This window comes from Solanum stenotomum, chromosome 12, assembly GCF_019186545.1.
Source record: "Solanum stenotomum isolate F172 chromosome 12, ASM1918654v1, whole genome shotgun sequence".
Classification (NCBI taxonomy): domain Eukaryota; kingdom Viridiplantae; phylum Streptophyta; class Magnoliopsida; order Solanales; family Solanaceae; genus Solanum; species Solanum stenotomum.
The window spans coordinates 11,689,593-11,695,463 of NC_064293.1; the positions used below are offsets into that span (position 1 = coordinate 11,689,593).

General features: G+C 37.1%; 1 long non-coding RNA gene across 2 annotated transcripts; it reads left to right on the forward strand.

Moving 5' to 3' along the window:
* Window positions 1-4,977: 4,977 nt before the first annotated feature.
* On the forward strand, window positions 4,978-5,646 carry LOC125849032 (uncharacterized). Of its 2 annotated transcripts, none has more exons than XR_007444577.1 (3): window positions 4,978-5,045; window positions 5,115-5,141; window positions 5,292-5,646. It is a non-coding gene; the product is annotated as an uncharacterized LOC125849032 (long non-coding RNA). The 2 variants fall into 2 exon arrangements; XR_007444578.1 differs by having other exon boundaries at window positions 4,978-5,017.
* The last annotated feature ends 225 nt before the right edge of the window (window positions 5,647-5,871 follow it).

Genomic DNA, 5,871 nt, shown 5'->3' on the forward strand with positions numbered 1-5,871 from the left:
ACTTGTGGAAAGGAAGGTTTCCACAATCAACCCACATACCTCAACTTTGGAGAATCCTTGATGAAGATTGGAATGGAGAATTGAAGCTTGAGATTGAGTCTTGAATCCGGAATTAGAGCTTGAGATGTTTGAATTTGGTTGAAGATCTTGGTGAAATTTTGAAGAGGGCTTAGAGAGTGTTTTTGCGTGTTTTGGAGCTAGAACAAATTATAACTAAGTATGGGACAATCCTCTTTTTATAAAAGAAAAACGTCTCCAGCCGCTACAGTAACTTTGCTCACTGGAATTTGCAAATCTGCTCCGCCAGGTTTTACGAAAATGGTCATAACTCCCTCATCCTAACTCGGAATGAGGTGAAACCAAGTGAATTGGAAAGCTAACTCAAAGGGCTTTAATTTAATAGGTGGCGGCCCTTGCAGTTCCTTGTGTGCTACGAGATATGCCCCTTTAAAGTTGATCCTGAAAATCGCATTTTTTGCGATTTTCGAATTTTGATACGGTTGCTCTAAAATTCGGGTTAGACCCATTTCCCACTCAATTTGATCCCCTGAATAAGAATATGAAGTCGAATTTCCGAAATCATGCATGGATTTTGAGATATATGGAAATTACAATTATAGGTGTTTCCGAAGCACATTTTCGGGCATTTTTGGGGTCGTTTCAATCTATCTCAATAATAATCTGAGACAACATATTGTCTCTGCAAAACACCAAACATTCTCGTATGGCTATGGCTTCTGCAATCAAATTGGTGGTCTCCTGAAGTCTGACCCCTTTAGCTACAATTAGATTTCTTTCATGATCCCTAATACAAAAAGCAACTGAACTAGGTCCAAGGTTACCCTTAGAAGCACCATCAGTATTACCCTTAAACCAATTTATCGGAGGTGGAACCCATTTCACCACTTTGAAGTTATAGACTACGCTATACCCTTCCAGATACTGCACAATTAGAGGCCAATTATTCAAACCAAAATTCCCCTTACATCGAAGCTTAATGAACTTCAGAATAGTGTTATTAATTTCCCATATCACCTTTCCAACCGAATAAGATCCACCATTTAATATAGTATTTCTCCTCTTCCACAAAAACCACATTATAACTATAGGAATAGCCTGATAAACTAGCTTTATCCTATAGTTACCATCAGTAGACCACCATTTTCTCACCATCTGTTTTACATTCAACATGACCCCAATTATTCCAACCGCTCTAGAGTAATACGACCATATTCTGGTTGCGATCTCTCCTCTCAAGAACAAATGATTAATAGACTCATTCTCAGGAATGTTACAACACCTGCAATTCTGAGAGATATTAGGATTCCAAGCATGAATGACATTAGCCACAGGTACTTTTCCTCGCCAAATCCTCCAGGCTAGAAATGAGAACTTGAAAGGTAAACCTTTCACCCATAAAGATTTGAAATCTTCATTGACATTCTCTTTTTTCCTTAGCAGTTCCTAAACACTCTTAACACTAAAATATCCAGTACTAGATTTGGTCCACCAAGGTTTGTCCGCTAAATCTTCCAACTGTAGAAACCTTATATTATGTGTGATATGATCCACTACATATTCAGGAACAACATCGTGAAGAGCATCAAAATCCCAGCCCTCCTCATTAAAAAGGTCCCCTATATCTCTCATGGGGTGACATGTTGGGGTGCCTAACTGATGTAAGTGCAAAGGCCCAAGATTGGACCAATTATCATACCAAATGGAAGAAGTTCCACCCTTAGGTTCCCACAACAAATGTTGTTCAATAACATCTCTATTTTCAAGCATATGTTTCCAGATTTGAGAACCTCATTTCCATTGCACAAGAGAAGGAATTTGTTTCTTGCAATATTTGTTCCAAAAGAAGTTGGACCACAAATTATTTTGTGTCCTAAATTTCCACCACAATTTAGCATATAAGGCCTGAGAAACTTCAAATAATGATCTGAAACCAAGCCCCCCTTCCTGCTTTGGTAGACAGACTTTGACCCATTCAGCCCAACGTTTACTCCTACCAGACTCCTTATTACTCCAAAAAAATTTAGCAAAGATCTTATGTAATTCCTTGATCACACATATAGGAGGAGTGATTGCAGATAATACATATATAGGAATGCTTTGCAAAACACTAGAAAGTAGAACTTCTTTACCACCAAAGGATAACATCCTTCCTTTCCATACTTGTAGTTTACCTTTAACTCTTTCAATCAGCTCTGCATAGTGTTCTTTTCTCTTTCTTGTATGGGTGATAGGACATCCCAAATACTTCATAGGAAAAGAACCCTTGTTCATTCCAACACACTGCTCCACTAAGGTTGGAATTCCTGCTACTACATTTTGATGCAAATAAAAGAAACTCTTGTCTTTGTTCACCTTTTGGCTAGATTGATGCTCATATTCCTGTAAAACAACCATTATTCTTCCTAAGGAGTACTCATTAGTTGATGCAAATATAATGGTATCATCTGCATAAGCTAAATGATTTAAGTTTGTACTCCATTTAGGCAAACCATAGCCCACATACTAAGGATCATCAAATAAAAAATTTAGAGCTCTAGAAAGAACTTCAGCTGCTAGAATAAATAGGGTCGGAGAGAGAGGGTCTCCTTGCTTCACACCCCTTGTAGAATGAAATAAACCATATGATTGGCCATTAATAAGGACTGAGTAGTAATTGTTAGCAATAAGTCTCCATATCATATCTGTAAATCTTGAATCAAAGCCTATCTTCCTCAAGACCTTCATAAAAAAAAACCAAGACACTCTATCATATGTTTTAGCCATGTCCAATTTAATGACAACATTAGCAGGCTTCCCTCTTTTAGTAATGTCTGTTACCATCTCTTGAGCTAGTAGAACATTTTCAATAATACTTCTTCCTTTAATAAAACCTGACTGATTTGAAGAAATCAGTTTAGGTAACATATCTTCCAGCCTATCATGAATAATCCTAGACAAGATCTTGTTCACAAAATTACTCAAACTAATAGGTCTCATATCAAAGAAGGTTTGTACATGTGCCTTCTTTGGTATGAGAACCAGATTAGTATGTGTAATAGATTCCGGAAGGGTATTGCCAGCAAAAAAATCCTGCACCATTCTTAAAATATCACCACTAACTATATCCCAGCACTCCTGAAAAAATTTACCTGTTAACCCATCAGGGCCGCTGACACTTTCTGCACTTAGCTTAAACACTGCTTTTTTGACGTCTTCTAAAACTGGACTAGCAAACAAAGCTGCGTTCTCTTCCTCAGTAACTAATTCAGAGATGTGAGACAATAAAGAAAAATTAGTAACATCACCTTCCTGTTGAAAATGTCTATGGAAATACTCTACTGCTTCATTAGCAATAGTCCCTTCTTCTTGTAACCACTCCCCCTGTGAATTTTGAATTCTATTTACTCTCCCCTTCTGTCTTCTTCCTTTCACCAGACTGTGGAAGAATCTGGTATTTCTATCCCCATTTTCAAACCAATCATATCCAGTTTTTTGTTGCCAAAAAACCTCTTCAAAGTGAAGATATCGATTATATTCAGCTTTTGCTCTTTGCATGATAGATCTATTTTCACTAGAAGAGTCTTCTTCAAATAATATTTCTTTAATTCTAGAAATCTCCTCTCTTATGATAAGTTGCTGAAAAATATCCCCATAAGTCTCTCTATACTCCATATAGTTAGTGCCGTTTTAATTTTCTTGATCTTTCTTTTAAAGTCTAAAAAAGGGTTAAATGAACTCTGAGAATCCCAATTCAATCTAACCAATTCTTTAAAAGATTCATGCTCAGTCCAAAAATTCAAGAACCTGAAAGGTTTTTTTTTATTTGCACCTCCATCTGCACAAGACACTAACATTGGAGCATGGTCTGATCCTACTCTGGGCAAGTGATCAATCTCTAACTGAGCAAAAATATTTTGCATCTCTGCATTTATCAGTACTCTATCTAATCTTTCAAAAATACAATCATCGCCTGCTCGACCATTCCACCAAGTAAAAGGACTTCCTTTAAATGGTACTTGTGAAAGATCGCAAGATTCAATACATGTCTTGAAGTCATCAACATCTGCAGCAACTACTGGTACTCCACCAATCTTCTCTTTTCCATTAAGAACCACATTGAAATCCCCACCTATCAACCAAGGTCTGTCCATCCCAGTAGAAATAGAATATAGCTCTTCCCATAGATTCAACCTCAGATTGCTATCACACTTAGCATATACTATAGTAGCATAAAAACTTAAAGTAGTGAAGTGATTTTTCATCAATACAGTAAGCTGCTGATCTGAATTACTCACCACTGAAACATCAAAGCCGTGATTAGTAAATAACCAAATCTTTCCATTGTTATTATGAGTCCCCATGGCATTTTTAATCTTCTTATATACTTGTTGATGTGTCTAACTGCTTGAAAAGGCTCTAATAATGCAACAAAAGCAAACTTGTGATGATAATGTAACATTTGCACCCTCTGAAAGGCATTTTGTGTCCTCACTGACCTTATATTCCAAATGAGTGCATTCATTATCATTTTGCAAAAAGGGATGAGACCTGTCTCTTTGGTTGCACCCTTACTGGTTGTGATATATCTCCATGTCCTTGTTTTTTTCCTTTCCTTGCAGATTTAATAGCTTTAATAGCTCTTGGTGACAGATCTCCATCATTTAAAAACCACTCATCATTAAAATCAAAGTAAAAATTTTCAGTCACCTTAACCTCTTCCAAGTCTTCCAAGTTTGATTCTCCTTGCTTGTGAGTAAGTATATCATGTAAAACTTTATTTGGAGATTCTGTATTAACCATAACCACAAGGGATTCTTCATTTTGTCTTGCTGAATGTATTTGAGCTATTTCTTTATTGTTGCTGTGTTGTCCATGCTCACTTGTCTGCAATTGTAACTCCGAATCAAACTTTTGCTTTGATGTATTACTTACAATGTTCGAGTTGAACTCATTCTCATCATTGTTTTCATCTACATGCAGGCATTTTCCTCTGGATATGTCGTTGTCAATCTCGAAGGTTGAATCCATAAAAGATTGATTCTCCGGTTCTTTGTCTCGTGCATCACGACTCTCTACTAATTCTTGTATTTTATCGAAACCTTGTTGTTTTGCAGAGCCACATGTACCCAAACAGTTCCCAGGTGAATTTTTATCCTCCTCCTCATAGTCACCATTTATTACATCTTTCTGATAATTATCTCGGCCAGATTGCTCTCCAACAAATACTTCTTTGTCCTCCACTTGTTTCTCTTTATTTTGTGCATATTGATCTAAAACATGACGTTTTGCAGGGCTTGCTGATTGGTCGGTATCATGAGTTGGTAATATTGCTCCAAAGGATTTTGTAACCCACTCCTTTGAAGTCATGTTCCCGTCATCTTTATCTTTTTGATTAGCTTCTACATCAATTGTCTTTTCGACTTTACCATTTGTTACCATTGCTTGTATCTCCTCTTCTTGATTAAGTGCTTGAAATTTGTTCGCCACATTAATAGGGAGTGTGCTGTCCCTATTGACTAGTTTGCGGTTGTCTCGCACAACATTCCACTTCCCTGGATCCCCCACTATTTTGCCACTGGAAAGGACCCTATCTTTTCCTTTCTGAAATGTATGCACCTGTTGCTTCTGCGTTTCTTGCGAATGGTCCGGTTCCGGTGGCTTTTCTATACTCTTTACTTGATTAATCTTCCTACAATTGTGCCTGTCATAACCTTGCATTTTGCACTCACCACAATACTTGGGTACATAATCATATTGAATGTCAACTACATTTGTCCTTATTTCTCCAGACTCTTCATCCTCAATGTTTATATGCATTGATTTGGGAAAAGTTCCTTTTAGATCAACTAGTACCTTCACCCGAGCACAACT